The 15329-nt window shown below is 39.1% G+C and overlaps 1 pseudogene; it reads left to right on the top strand.

The window, feature by feature from the left end:
• The first annotated feature begins 8393 nt into the window (after positions 1-8393).
• LOC138051044 (uncharacterized) lies at positions 8394-9898 on the top strand (annotated as a pseudogene).
• Positions 9899-15329: the final 5431 nt, after the last annotated feature.

The following is a 15329-nucleotide window of genomic DNA, read 5'->3' as shown; positions in this document are numbered from 1 at the left end:
GGAGCTCGGAAAATCGTAAGACTACAATTCAATGGAATATCCTTTGGGCCACCATTATAGCTTTGACTCAGATAAATCACTGAGCAGTTTTTATGTCTTCCTTGGATGAAATAATCTATGATTGGTTTTGGATTTTTCTCGGTCATGAAATCGTCGTATATAATTATCTTTTGTAGATCACGATCGATTTCATCAACAAGTGTGATTTTATCGTTACTGGTCTGTAATATATCGTAACCAACCTGATCGCTAAAAGTTTGGTATTTTTGCTGTTTCCAATTTTTTTTCCATACAAGTAAACCTGATCGAAATAAAGCGGTCTGCAGTGGTTTTGTCAGCATATGGTATAACAAGTTGGTTTTCCCACCACTTGAAGGCGGTGCTATAAACATCCTAAACGTATCATTAGGCATGTACGGATACAGTATCTTGAAATTGTTTTTTTGATTTTTCTCTGTCATAATTGGGTTGTCCATGTATATAACTTACGTTAGATTATATTAAATGCAGATAAGTTGAGATAAGTATTTTTATGTAAGTCAATTATATACATGGACATACAACGATATAAGATGCTAAAATCAAAGCGGGAAGAATGCTTAACCAAATACAGGATGAAATCAAACAATATAAGCACAGTAAACAGGATATGCAAGTTGGTTTGACAGAGACTTTTCGACCAATAATCAAAGCTCAAGAGGAAACCAAAGAAACAATAGACAAAAAACAAGACAAAATGATCAATCAAATCCAAAAAAATCAAAAAGCCTTTACGTCAGAGCTTGAAAATATTGCCATGTTGCAATATTCACCTGGTAGCAAACAGGGTGAAAAAACTACCTCTTGATAACAAACCAACCATGATGCAAGGATACAAGTCTGATTTAGACAAAGGGTTTAGCCTAGATGAACTACAACGATTGACAGACTATCAATGATCTCCACCAAGCTATGTTTTGAAAGGTTCAGTAGATGGTAATCGCAATATTAACGATTATGATGCTGGTATTGGTCAGCTATTAAACCAACTAGGCAAAGACAAATCAAAAAATATGGATCAAATCAATTAATTAACCAATGAAATGAAATTGATACAAAAATATAGGAGCCGTATTCAAATTTTAGAGGAGGGAAAGAAGACAATTGGCCAAGGATTTAAATACACCCAACGGAAGAGAAATGCTTATAAGATTGAAGGGAATGGACAATATGGTAATTTGATGATCGATATTTCTAAATTATTAGGTCAATTACAGTTTGTTGCTAGGGGCATGGATAGCCATGAAGTCTTTAACCAAAGAATTACAGTCCTCTTTCAAAAATGGTTTTCGATGAACTCAATAGGCTTAGTCAAATACCAATACACCAATCAAGAAAAAAATTAAAAAAACTCGGCTCAGGTGTCGTTTATTACAACCATGTCTATGATCTGATGGATAGGCCGGAGCTCCTTGATGGTTCTATCCTGGCAGGCAATTTAGTCAAATAGCCCATACATTGAATAAGCTCGGGGCAATCAATAGCGATCAATTGTCTGAGCTACTCCAAGAATATGTAATTTAATAGTATATAATGAACCAGCGAGCTTTATATAACAATCTACCGGTCAAACATCTAATCACAATCCAAGATGGTGGCATCGAAAGCCTGATTTATCTAGCGTTTCGCTACAAAATAACGCCTGCACTGCAGGCTACCGTTAAACCGTTATAGTTTTTTTTCCAAGCATTGGAGGACAAATTGTTGCCCCAGACCAGGATTGAAATTCTTTTTAATCTGGCTTCTGATAACCAGGTTATTTGGCAAGCTGCAGATAACTGTCATGTGATAATCACCAGGATTCATTGGTTGTACCCCAAACCACATTTAAGGTGGCTGGTACCAGTTTCCTCGCGCGGGGAGTAAGTCACCTTGGTTGCGTCATGCGTGAGTAACACGCACGATACAGGCGCGAGATTTAAGAGGCTGTCTCTGTAAAAGCGGTCCGGTCGATCCGGTTTGAAAAATATATTTCGCTCATTTCTTGTGTGTTGCAAGACCTTCATGTGCTTATACTAAAACCACAATCCACTTGATGGGATCTTTTAAATGATTGGAGTTTTGAGGTATTTTTGGTTCACCCTCTCGAACGCTCTTGGCGCCCTATATCGAGGCTTCAATTTCACCCAACTTTGAAGATCAATTTATCACGAACTAACAAAGCCTGTACAAAACAAAAACGATGGCCAGTTACTTCATGAATTTTGAATAGACAATGGTGACTTTCATTAACATTGACATTGAATGAAGGTACCAGCGAGACTTTAAAGGCACCCCTATCATAGAGCCTGATCAGACACGCGAACACCGATCAACTTCAAACTCCATTTATGAAAAAGTGAGACGGTCTTTTCCAGTCAAACCAACACAGCTGGAAAGTAAGTACCATACATAATGTCATTACGGAGAGAAACCTTGCGACCCGTGCTTGATGGAATATTTATAGCTCTCTCAACTTGCCTAATTTCGGCGATCTCCAAGATTTGGCTGCACATTGAAGGACTCGTTAACAGGAAGCGTTGCACCAACCTCGCACGCAGATAGACCTAAAATAACCGTAAATAAACGAAAAAGACATTTAAATGCATTACAGGTCAATTGAAGGGGGAATAAACCCTCTTTTAACGGCTTCAGCTTGGCTTACCTGCAACAGATATTAAAGGCTTCATTATTCGAATTTCGCTGCATGATTTTACAAAAAAAGGACGATCTCTGCTGCCCAAGCACTGGATCCCTGAAGGTGCAAATGAAGTTTAGGTATCTAAGTTGCCTTTTCTCTGCCATTATCATTCTTACATCGAAGTTTTTCCTCGTCAAAACGGTGAACATCAGTGAAGATGGCCGCCATATTTACCTTTTTGGACAACCACTGACCAAATTCAATTTTAGCACTTATGAGGTAAAGTTAACAGCTGGATGGGGAGGAGTGTGTCGGTGAGGATTTTGAATTTCATTGCAATAAGAGTTGTCAAATTTAGAATTCCTACACGCTAAACGTGCACACAATTGCAAAACATCTCGTAAGAGCACCTCGTCTTACGACCCACTAAACTTTCCCGTCATCAGCTCTAACACACACCCACTCAACTATATCCTACCTATGGGCCTGGCCCGTTCCCTCTGGCACAAAAGACGATTGTGGTATTGGCTAAAATTAAGTTGACGATTCCGTGATGACAAAAGTAAAGGTTAATTTTTTATATGCTGTACCAGGAGTTGGTTAGCACTGCTTTTACCGTATAGGCGTGGGCAAATCTCTCGGAGGCTTTGGCAAGCCCCAAAATTACCTTACCGAATGGTTCTTAGCTTTACCCTAATTAGCCCGTGTTCCTTGGGGGGAAGGGGGGGGATAGGGAGGGGAGAGGTGATAAGGATGCTCACTTCTAGCGTTCATAACTCTGAGAAGTTGAGCAAACGATCAGCAAATTTCGTGACATTTCCTAAAATTCCAAAACAAAAATGGCGGCGTGCGGCTTTTTTCGCGTAAGGTCACTTTTGTACTGTTGGAGACGAAATTTGCATTTAAAAGAGACTTTACCTGCTAGAACATCTTTAGTCAATTCTGTGTATTTAAGAAAAATGAGCCCCTCCCAGTGGGGGGGGGGGGGGGTTACATGTTCCCTTGATCCCTTAATCTGTTCGGATTTTATCCTTTGTTCCCATTAATAAAACCCCTTGTTTCCAAAAATGTTTTGAGCTCATGTTCCCTTGATCCCGAAATTTTTTCCGCTGTTCCCTTGATCCCCAAAAATGTTTATCATTGTTCCCCATATTTGTTTGCTTGTTTTATCTTTCTATTCATAGTAGAAAAAATCGCTTTCGAACCGCCTCTTCTGTCTCCTTGGAATCCGCTCATGCTGTACTTCATCGATTGCCATTTCTGTCATCTCAACTGACTCAGCTGCCTCTGCGACAGTGACGACTTCGTTGGTATGGTGAAGCATATCAAGGAGAAGGATAAGATCATCTTCCTCAAGTTCTAAGGTATCTTCACGGTAGTTAGAGCAGGTTAGGGCACAAACAATGTTGCTCACATCGACATATCTCTCTGCATCTTCCGTGAACAGCACTGGATTGAAAGGATCTTGAATAAACACTTTGGCTTTCACCCTCATCATGCCAACACTCACATTCTCTTGCAGACAGGCCATTATGAACAATTGACGAGTATCACTGGAATCAGCTTTAACACAGACAATCTGCCTTAGTTTGTGAAAGGCCCCTGTTGTTTCCCTATGTGGCACTGGGACATACATACATACATACATACATACATACATAAATACATAAACTTTATTAAAGTGTGAAGGTATTTAGCTGAAAGCTGATTGTGGACACTATAAATAAATAAAATGAATATAATATAAGATTAAATAAAGTATTACGTAAAAATATTAAATATGTATTCTTAAAATAGCATTAATATATAAGAATAACATCAATATATAAAATTGTTACAGACAAACAGTAGGACAAGCAGGGAAACAAAGACAAACAAATAGACAAAACAGACAATCAGATAGACCGTTCCAACAAACAGACTATATAGGACAAACATATTACAGCAGTATAATATAGATACAAATTTCAGAAAGTTAAAAGTCTAGAAAATTTAAATTACACGAATTAAATAGAGGATAGGGGAGCACACTCCCAATACACCACGCAGCCACACATCAAAAGCTACTATGCCTACCCACCACTCTAAGATGAGCATGCACAGCAGCCACACGTGCCGTCCTGCAAGCCAAGCACATTGAGAGCACGCACCCCTTTCCTGAATGCCTGAAGACTGGTCTTACTGCGTATTTCCTGGATTATCTTGCCCCATATGTGTGGGCCTAAATATCTGATACTGTGCTTGCCATACTTAACAGTATTATATCTTGGAATAGGAAAATCACTTCGTAAGTTATAATGCTTATCTTGATGAAAAAACATATTACATACATGCACTGGAGCTAGTGAATTTTTAACCTTATACATTTAAATTAGTATATCTTGTAACCGTCTGTTCTCAAGACTACAGAGTCTTCCCTTCTCTATGAGTTCCTCATACGTAGCATTCCTATCATTATATACAGCACGTAATGCCCGTTCTTGTACTCTTTCTAATTTTATTGCATCAGATGCTTTGCAAAAATGCCACACTATGTGACAATATGTTAAGTTAGGTAAAATTGCTGATTTGTACAATTGTAACTTGGTTTCTCTGGGAATCATATTTCTAAGACGTACTAGAACACCAACTTTCGTACTTGCCATTTTGCATATATCACTTATATGAGTACTAAAACTAAGTTCATGATCTAATGTTACTCCCAGTAACTTCAAGTCTGGTGATGATTTAATAGCCTGTTCATCAATCTTGACATTGACAGATGGACTGTCCTCATTTTTGTTCTTCCTGCCTAATAACATTAAATTGTACTTGTCGTAATTTTCCTTCAGAAAGTTATCTTTGTACCATTTGATATAGTGTGTCCCCCACTAATTAAAAGTTGTTCTACGCAGTCAACTGATCAGTTGATAATGATAATCGTCAGCGTACATTGACAAGCTTGCATTATCTACTATATAGGTAATATCATTTTGAAAAATGTTCCACAGTAAGGGTCCAAATGATGACCCTTGAGGGCATCCTGTAACAGCATCCTTCCAACTGCTGGTGACTCCATTTCTTTGACTCTGTTTTGTCGCTCGGAAAAATATGATCTCATCAAGCTGAGTGATTCCTCTGAAAAGCCATACGTTTTAAGTTTATTTATCATGAGTGATGGATGTAGGGAATCAAATGCTTTACTCATGTCTGTTGAGAGTATTCCAATAAATTGCTCAGAATCCACAGCCAGCTTCCAATCTTCAGTGAGTCTGAGCAAAGTAGTTTCAAAACTATGTTTTTTCCTGTACGCAGATATGCAGGGATCGAGCTTGGAATCAAAATGATTATTCACTTGTATGCTAATCATAGACTCAAATACCTTATCGACTGTACTTAGCAATGCTATTGGACGATATTTTCTTTCATCCAACCGGTCATCCTTTTTGTGGACCGAGTTCCACTCTCCTTTCTTCCATGCTTCAGGCTATTCACCTTTCCTTATACACTCATTAAAAAGCTTTGTTAAGGAATCTGGTATGCCACTTGATGCTAGCCTTAACATTCTAGGAGATATGGAGTCATAACCACAGGCCTTTCTGACATTTAGTTTCTCAAGGGCTAACTGAACTGAATTTCTACTGAGTGGTTAAAAGCAGAAGTTCTTGAGGTTGCTCTTATTTGCATTGCAAATGTTGGTGAGACTTGAATGACTTGACAAATCGTCCTCTGTTAAGCTATTGACACCTGCTCCACCAATATCATCGGCTATCGTAGAAAAGTAGTTTGCCAGACAGTTGCTACTTTTTCTTGGTCCTTCTCAATTTCTCCCGTTTGCTTTAATGTGGATCTCTCTTGCAGGCTGCTTCTTATCACTAAGAAATGGCCTGAAGGTTTTATAGAACTCGCTTGGCTTAGCTTTAAGGTCATCTGCCTTTTGTTTCCAATATTCTTTGATAGCTTTTCATCTGTAGCTAGTAGCGTCATTTCTCCATATTCTCTTGAGCTCCCACTTTTCCTCTGTTCTGCTTTGAGCATATTGCTTGGCAAATTGCCTTTTCATTTTGATTGCCCTTTTCCAGTCAGGTGTCATGTATGGTAGATCAACTTTACGAAATCTCATTCTCTTAGTAGGCATGTGCTTCTCTACTATGGTGTTAAGGAGGGACTCCCAAAAAAGATACTTCTCATCAAGAGTATCAAAGGTATCTATTACGTTCCAGGGAGCACAAGATAAATCTTCATTGAGTTTTTCAACATCCAGTGTTCTAGTACTCCTAAATGTGACTACTTTTCTTTCATGCTGAAACACCCTCTCCTTCATAATCCCACAAACTAGATGGTGGTCACTCATTTCTGGATTTAGTACTCGACTTGTTTTAAAAAGCTCTGGCCTGTTTGTAAGGATCACATCCAGAAGAGTTTCAGATGTAGGTGTCATTCTGGTTGGATCCTTGATTAGACACTCCAGACCATAAACCTCCTCTAGACTGAGCAAAATTTTCCCTTCTGTGCGTTCCGGTCTTAATCTGTCAAGGTTCAGTTCTCCCGTAAGTATGAGTGTATTACATTCCATCGTAGCCCACATACATATTGCATTAAATCCCTCTTCCAGTTTACGGTAGTAGTCAGTGCTAGTTGCTTTTGGCGTTCGATAACTACCAACAAACAACACATCATTGGCATATCCAGCTACATCCTCATTTGCATATTCTCCTTCGCCGCCATGTTGACTTAGGTTTTCTACTCCAACCAAACTTTGCTCAAACCTAAAAGGAAGAGAGCATAGGGAGCAGGTCCATTCAATATCTGGGTTGTCCAGATAGTACTTGAAGCCGCCTTTACTCTGGTTTATACACTTGGCATGTGACCAGACATTACATTCAGTACATAGCAAAGCATCTTGACTCGAGCGAACTCCTTTCCCATACTCCTAGCAAGGGTAGTTGGGGTTCTCTTTTCCCTTGGACCTGGGTTTTTGTGGATATCCACTCCGAGAATTATATGGCTGAGCTGTTGGGTTCTTGTGTCGTTAGCAGTGTATAGAAATCTTGAAGCCAAGTAGGAGTTCCTTCTGCCCGAACTCGCTCTCGGAGTTGCCCAGCTTTTGGCCCCATAAATATCCCAGTAATTCTGTGGCAGGATTACTGAAAAACCGGTTACAAATCGTTGCCCGCCTTCCCAATGTACTGAGAACTTTTGTGTGTCGAAAAGGAATGAAATAAATAACAGTAGAGCAAGATCCTTAACTCAGCATTGTGAAATCTAGGGGCTGTACAGTCAGAGAGTCAGAGAGTCAGCTGCATACAAATTTATGGGCTCCTGGATTGTCCTTTATTGTCATGTTTCGCACTGTTTTCTGGGGGACACTCTGACCATACATTGCTCTCCAGTTCCTCATTTCACTCACCTGCTTTTCAGATAGTTTGTGCGCCTTTGGAGGGCATAACGTGGGTAAATCATTGTAATATGTGGTGGTGAAAACCTGTGGGTAATGGGACTTGGGAGCTGTGAAGTAAGCAAATGGTGTAAAACAACCGTTCTTTGATTGTCCTGCTGCATCTGTAATCGAATTCAAGTTGTAGGGGCATGTCAGTGGCACCACTTCTCATTTCTGAGAATGTGTTTTCGACAACAAGCGTTAGAAGACTTTTGATATTAAATTTGGTGGTAAGGCTTGGATTAAAACTGTCCAGCAGGTCCTTGATGTGACGCAGAGACTTCAGGATCCTTCTTTCATCTTCCATGACAACTGATGAAACAGCAAACAGCAAATCTGACCAGACCAAAAAAATGCATAACCCAAGGCAAAGAAAATCACCCTGAAGAGGAACAAGACTTTGAACCTCCAAGAAAAATGGAAACGAGGTCACAGGTATGTTGTTTAAGCGCTAAATATTTATTTTTACGCCGTTAACACTGTGCCAAATGTTGGCTCAAATGTTGCAAGTTAGCTAGATCGACCATTTCCATTTCCTTCCTGTTACTTTGCCTTTTGGTTTGAAAAATTAAATATCAGAAAGTAAATAGCTTAGCAAATATATTTTCGTTACAGCAACCTGCACATGGGGTTGATATTTGTGGTACAAGACTGACTGAACCTGACGTTCTGTGAAATGACATACATGTAAAATCTTGTTCAAACTGTAAAGAAGGTGAGTGTCTCTTGGTGTCTTCCGACGTTTCTTGAAGCAATAGTAGGGAAACAAAAGCAAAATCATGGTGAAGTCGGTCAGTGGATAAGTAGAGTCATTTGCTAGTCAGTTACAGTGTAGACTCCATAACCCTGAATATGGAATTCTGATTCCTTTTCTTAACTACTAATTTATATTCTTCAATTGATTGTTTTGTTGCCCCATTCAAGGTAATGTGATATTCAAATACTTAGGTCCTTTGCTTTGTTGTAACTAAAACGTCCATAACAGCATGGGTATTCGCAGTTTCTTACGATATGGTTTGGCAAAAAAGGGGAAGGGGACACAATTCTTCAACTGGTCATGGGGCTGCCATGGGTCTTACCACTGGAAAGGTTGTTAGTTACTCCACCAGATGCAAGACATGTAGAGTATGTAGCCATAACAAATTAACTGGGAAAGACAAAAGGCATGACTGTCGAAAAAATCATAGTGGATCATCAAAATCAATGGAAAGAGATGTGGCCTGTAAACAGTGGAGTAAAGCTCCTAGATCTGGAGTCAAATTTTTCATTTATGTTGGGGATGATGAATCCACAACATTAGCAGACATAAAAACAAAATTCCCTACGGTGTTGAGAAATGGTCTTACATTGTTCATGCCAAGAGATCGCTAAATTCTAGACTGTATAACCTTAGACACCGTTTCAAAGGATCAAATTGTTCAGTTCTGAGTCCCAAAGTGATAAATTATTTGACAAAGTGTTTCAGTTACTGTATCAACCAAAATGTTGGATATTATAATTCTCTAAAGAAAAGGGTCAAAAACATTGTTTCACATGCATTTGGGGACCACACTTGTTGTGATAATTCATCGTGTGGCTACAAACAAAATCCTGCAGCCTATAAACACAGATATTTGCCATATGGTAAAGATCTTTTTGGAGACTCACTCAAAAAGGCTTTAATTGATATTTTGGAGGAATATTCAACTGACATTGTGGTGAACAAACTCGCCCCATGTGCAAATTCAGAGCGAAATGAAAGTCTCAACAGCACTGTAGGTTCTAAGAACCCTAAAACACTTTTTTTTATGGGGGCAGCGAGGGTAACAACTTCCGCATAGCATGTGGGGTGGCACAGACCAACATTGGTTATGACTACATTGGAAAAACATTGGAAGCCCTTAATATTGAGCCTGGTATTACCCTAATAAACATGCTAATGCAATGGACAGGAAGGTTATTTGTGACAAACAACGAAAAGGAGCAAAGGAATTCAAGCGAAGGCGGAACCAGTTATCTCAGCAACAAAATCAATAAGCATTGAGAACAGATGCAAATGAAGGAATCACATATGAGTCATCAGTGGGTTTAAATTTGGATACATCCAACAAAAGAACAGAGCCACAAATTGTATTTGATGTGCCTCCTGAATTATCACAAACAGAACTGAGAAGATATGAGGAAATACTACCTCCCTACACAACAAGACCAAAAGTCATTCACTTGTCATATGATTCCACTAACAAATATCAATTCATTTTCTTTGACACAGAAACCACGTGCACAGGAAAGCTGGCTGAGATATGTCAGCTTTCTGCTGTGAGTGAAAATGGCAGACATATGGATTTTCAACTTTTATTCTCCCCCAAACTAGCATATATAATTGAATAAATGTTTTGAAAGAAAATTTGGCCTGAGCGGGATTTGAACCCACGTCCCAACGTTACTAGTCGGGTGTAATAACCACTACACCACCAGGACAACCATGCTGGCAACACAGCCATCGAAGGGGTGACTTACGCGGTCAGGACGTGGGCCTCCCGGGAAATTTTCCTTCAAGGTGATATATATATATATAACCGAAAAAGTGGAAAGAAATCCTCATCTACTATAAAGTGCTCAATAGCAGAGCTAGAGCTATGAATAATTGTACTCCAAGAGCTAGGTTATTTGAACATTTACATATATAACTTCGGGTGAGTTCCACACTGATAAATCCAGAAAAGTGCTCAACAATAATGGAGCGGTAATAACAATGTTTTTCTACTCAATATAGCTTCATATGGACTTTAATACAGGTCTGTTTCGTAGACCAACAAGGAGTTGGACCACTCATCAGTTAAATTCCATGTACACTGTAGCATCGCTGGGGTTTATATACATCAGTAGCGTGATCGTTACAAGATTCAAACTTGAAAAACAATAGTTCTGATTGGTTGTTGAGGATGCGATTGAACCTAAGGAGAAAATTTCGCTTGTGCCTGCAAGTCGATACGAGTTCATTACGTTTGTTGAGCGTTGCCATGTCCGGTTTATATAGAATATAGAATTTCTCGGTACTACATAGATTACATCGTTTAGTAAGTTATAGTTGTTCACCAAACATAAAACAGATCATCGATGCACACAACAAAACCATCCTAAGCCAGAACATGCCACCTCCACAACAACACCCACCAAACTCTGCAAATGCAGAGTACCAGACAAATGCCCTTTGAAAGGACAATGCTTAGTCAAGAAAGTAGTGTATCACGCCACCATCACGACCGCCGAAAGTACAGAGACGTTCGTCGGCCTCACCGCCACTGAATTCACTACGAGATGGCGAAACCACCAAATGTCATTCAAAAACGAAAGTAAAAAGAATGACACCGAACTGAGCAAACATTTATGGCAGCTAAAAGAACAAAAGAAAGACTTCGCAATCTCCCGGAAAATTCTAGCCAAGGCCAAATCTTATAGCAACCTTACTAAACGATGTAATCTATGTAGTACCGAGAAATTCTATATTCTATATAAACCGCACATGGCAACGCTCAACAAACGTAATGAACTCGTATCGACTTGCAGGCGCAAGCGAAATTTTCTCCTTAGGTGCAATCGCATCCTCAACAACCAATCATAAATTTACAAATGCTTTTTTACTATTGTTTTTCAAGTTTAAATCTTGTAACGATCACGCCACTGATGTATATAAACCCCAGCGATGCTACAGCGTACATGGAATTTAACTGATGAGTGGTCCAACTCCTTGTTGGTCTACGAAACAGACCTGTCTTAAAGTCCATATTGAGTAGAAAATGAAATGTTAATGAAATGACGTGATAAATTGATCATCAGCTAAAAGTGCTCAATGGGTTTACCAGAGCTTTGAATAGATACGTAGACTTGAACTAGGTCAAAAACATTTATTTGCTACTCCGAGTTTCATGCTTCTCACGAAGCAATCATCAGGCAACTGCCAAAAAGAAGGAATACATGGTGTTTTACAGTGATTTTGAAAAAAAAAAAACGGTAGCAATTCACTATAGGCTGGGGTGCATAGCGACGGTTAAACAATACAAATTGTTTCCAGTGAGCTGCTAGAAATAAGCCTTAAATAATTACGCTATTAAGAAGGAATTTCTTTGCATGTCTGCAACTTTTTTACAAGCTCATTTCTGTTGTTAAGGGCCGCCAAATCTATATAATTTGTAGACCAGATTTGGCGACCCTTAACAACAGAGCTTGTAACAAATTGCAGACATGCAAAGAAATTCCTTCTTAATAGTAAATGATCTTTTGGCTGCAAACATTTGAAAACAGTTCACTAGGTGCCCGCGCGGGCACACGAAGCAGTCAGCGGTGCTCGAAACGAATCATGAGCAACTGCTGATCTGATGAAGTCTGGATTTCTTAATACATGTGTACGCGCGCAGGAATAACGGGCTCGCGAAGGCTTTTGCAAGAAAACAAGCCGGGTGACCCCTTCTTTTTATTGTTTAAAATTCTAAGGAAGGAAATTTCTACTTTGGGCAAATTGTCGTTTTTCCATGTTTCAAGAAATCGGCTCCATAAAATTATTTTAAAATTGTTGTGCATTTTCCTTTTCGGATGCCAAAGGCTATTGCCAAAAAAAAAACGCGGGGTCACCAGATTAATTTTTTAGCTGTTAGTGACATACGCTAAAAATCAGGGCTGGAAAATCCTTGTGTAACGTTGTAATGGTAACTGCTGATGACAAAATAACACCTGCTTTTGGTCAAGTATAAGTTATATAATCCATCCCTAGCAAAATATTACAGTGGCCGTGGTCCGCCTTTATGTTCTATTCTTTCAAAGTTATAAGTCGCCAAAAACCTGGTACCAGACACCTTAATTCTGAAGGTCAGAGTTGGTATTTGAGTGATTATCTAAAACCTCAACGTTGGACATATCTGAAACAGACGGTTTCTCGTAGCAGTTCGACACAGAATCAAGAAGGCCATAATACAATTGATTCAGGAAAAGAAGAATTGAGACATATAAAAATTGAGAGATGGTTTTTTACACATAAGATATCTTGACCACATATATCTTTTATCTAACCCAATTATACATGTATACAAGATATGTCAAACTACATACCACACAGCGTCAAATTATCTGATGGACAAAAAACGAAATTAGCCAGAGCCATTCAAAATCGTTCGGCAATAACATTGCGGTTATCCAACCATGAACTGACCGGGCCTGACCAGTTGATGTTAACAAAAACACAGATAAAAAAGATTCAAAAAGCAATGAAAAATGGTACTGGTGTAGAGCACAGATGGCCAAGGTTGGTGGCAGCATTTGGTCATCGGTTGCTGTTCTTGCGGGTAAATTATTGACAAAAGGTGTTACCCGCTGTCTAATCTATTGGAGGGCCATTACTCACTGGATCTCTTTCAGGCATCGGTGAAAACGTAATCGGCAAGCTTTTTTGCCGGGGTCAAACAGGTGGTTCCATGATTCCATTCGATAAATTGTCCCAATTGCTTCCATACATGGCTCTTCTGACAAAATTGCAGCGTACCCGTCTTAACAACGCAATGCAAACAGGACAAGGAATGCATTTTCGGCCGACAAAACGTCAAATGGGTACAGGTCTTTGGTCAATATTGGCATCCACCGGGATCCCTGTAGCTGTTAACTTGATCAGTAAATTGACAGGTAAAGGACTACAAGTGGACCGATCCAGATCACGGTGATCTACACCTGTTTATGTACCCCAAATATCAACGGTGGATTGGTTTATCCAATGATGCCCCCACCAGTCTACGGAATGTGGCCCACAACAGGCAGAGTAGATAAAAAAGGACAAGGATTAGTAACTTCCATGTTGGGTATATCACAAAATACAGGGTTCAACCGCAATGTATGGTTATAAATTCCTTTGGTGGGTCAACTCATCTAAGTAATGATATAAAATTTGTTGACAAACCGCTCAGCAACTTTGATCTTATGGATTGGGTCAAGAAGCTTGGCATAAAACAATTTAGAGGCAGTTATTCAAGAGACAACCTTCCAAAACAAATCATGAACAAAGAGGTCGGCATCATTAATTTGGATTCACAAATAGGTCATGGCACCCATTGGGCCTGTTACCTAAACATCGATCCTGGCTACATCGAATACTTTGACTCATTTGATTTGGTGATGCCATTTTAAATCGTCAATTATCTCAACACCAGCCACAAACAAACAATCTATTCCGGTGATGAAATACAAGAAAGACATTCTCTTCTTTGTGGATATACACCTTATTCCAAAATGGCCGCCATTTATATATTCTTTTGTTTTTATTTAAATTTGACCTTGATGCCTCGTTCAAGGCAAAATATTCTTTTGAATTTCATCTCAAGAACGAGGCATCAAGGGCAAATTTGCATGGAAACAAAAGAATATTTAAATGACGGCCATTTTGGAATAAGGTGTATTGGGTTTTATATTATTTGAGAGAGAGACAAAATAGTAAGAGCATCCTGGAAACAGTACACAATGCCCAATTTGATATGAACAATCAATGGGTAAACCATCGTTTTATAATCAACTACTTTAGAAATTTATCTAATTAATCTATATATGAGATCGTATTGTTAAAACAGAGAAAGCAGGCCGAATGTGTTGAGCGATCTGGTTACAAACAAGCCAAAAATGGAAGATGGCTTTTTTACTGAACTTGTGCAGAATGCCACATTACTAAAACCAAATTCATCATCGGCAAAGGGATTATGTCAAATTTGGGCAATGTTAGAGCCGAATTGCTTTTCACAAAAGGAGTCCCTTACCTTGCCGACAAATCGGTCGAAATGGGCCGTTATTACACATCAGAATGCTGCGAGACCCAAAGTTGCAAAAGAGGGCTATTAACAACGCTTTGGACAAACTAAACCCAGCAATTCAAAGCGTAGGCACCCAAGCCCTCAATTAATTGTCAACCAAGATCAGACCAAAGAAAAATATAAAAGAAACAGAAAAGATCTGGATGGTGGTGCTTTGGATGTTCAAAAACACTTATTGAAGCTTGGAGAATCCGACGAGATATGTCCAGGTTTGCACGCAAATGCGAAAATTGGGAAATTGCGAATTTTGTGAAAAATTGCAGAACACGGAAAAGCTAGAGAACACAAGAAGTCCCTTAAAAGAGTTGCAATTTTTGCGGTTTTAATCATTTTTGCGAAAACTGCGAATTTTGCGAAAAATCGTAAAAATTGCACAATACTGAAAATCAAGAGAACACTAGTCCCCGACAAGAGTGGCAATTTTTGC

Source organism: Montipora capricornis, chromosome 6 (genome assembly GCF_036669925.1).
Source record: "Montipora capricornis isolate CH-2021 chromosome 6, ASM3666992v2, whole genome shotgun sequence".
Lineage (NCBI taxonomy): Eukaryota > Metazoa > Cnidaria > Anthozoa > Scleractinia > Acroporidae > Montipora > Montipora capricornis.
This window is presented reverse-complemented; position numbering and strand designations above follow the sequence as displayed.